This window comes from Aplysia californica, unplaced genomic scaffold (assembly GCF_000002075.1).
Source record: "Aplysia californica isolate F4 #8 unplaced genomic scaffold, AplCal3.0 scaffold00272, whole genome shotgun sequence".
NCBI classification, from domain to species: domain Eukaryota; kingdom Metazoa; phylum Mollusca; class Gastropoda; order Aplysiida; family Aplysiidae; genus Aplysia; species Aplysia californica.
The window spans coordinates 697749-698936 of NW_004797542.1; positions in this window are offsets into that span (position 1 = coordinate 697749).

A 1188-nucleotide genomic window follows, 5' to 3' on the forward strand; every position below is an offset into this window, starting at 1 on the left:
AGCACGTCTGACGCTTCGCGCAGCTTAGCTGACAAAAAACAGACGACACAGTCACGCTGCTTAAGCACACGATAATGTATACATTCATTTGTACCGTGCGAGCCAGGCGAGCCTCAGGTCAGACCTACAGAGCCACTCTGGGACCGGCCTAAGGGCGAGCGTACCTGTGGTTTCACTGTATCGCAGGTTGTCCACCACCGCTGGTAGGTTGTCGGACCACATGCTCATCGTCTTTGTCTTGATGTCGTATCTGAAACATGTGGAGAGGAACACGCTTTGGAGACATTTTATTGAACTGGATGTAAAATGTGAACAAAACCTACCATGATAAGGTGGGTTTTTAAAAAAAGTTTTACGGCGCAACTGCATAAGGTCATATGAGCGCCAGAAGTTTAGAGGTGTTACAAGAGAGTAACAAACACAAAAAAGGAGGAGGGGAGATAGAGACGATGGATTTTTTATAGGAAAGAAGGAGCAAACTACACCATAGCACCCGCCAACGACCCACGATAATGTGTTTGAAACATCTGGAGAGTAACGCGTTTTGGAGGAGACATTTACATTAAACGAACAGGATGTAAAATATGAACCGAACCTACCATGATAAGGTGTTTTGAAACATCTCGAGAGCAACACGCTTTGGAGACATTTTAACATTTTAAAATGTAAAATGTGAAAACAAATCAGCCATGCTGAGTTGGTGATTTTATGCTGTCTTTAACTCATCGAAAGTAATGTGCTTTGGAGACATTTTACGTTTTATGTGAACCAAGTCTAGAAAGCCAAATTCGTGATAATGATAATATGGTGTCTGAAAACAAGCCGGAAGTAACGAGCTTTGGGGATACCGTACTCTATCGACCAGGACGTACGTAGATTTGAGCCGCACCGACAGCTCCTTTGTCGTGCTGTGGTGTCTGTGGCGTGTCGGAGGGAACGTTCTATTAAATCTCTTTGTCTACTTTGAAAACACCACCACCAACAACAACAATATCAACAACAACAACAACAACAACAACAACAACAACACCAACACCTCCACCGACACCACTTCTACTACCACCACCAATAACAACACCAACAGCTACAACAACCACAACAACAACAACAACAACAACACAACAACAAGACATGAAGAAGTGTAGGTACCGTAGAATCCTGGCTAGCACAGTCTCCACACCACAACCA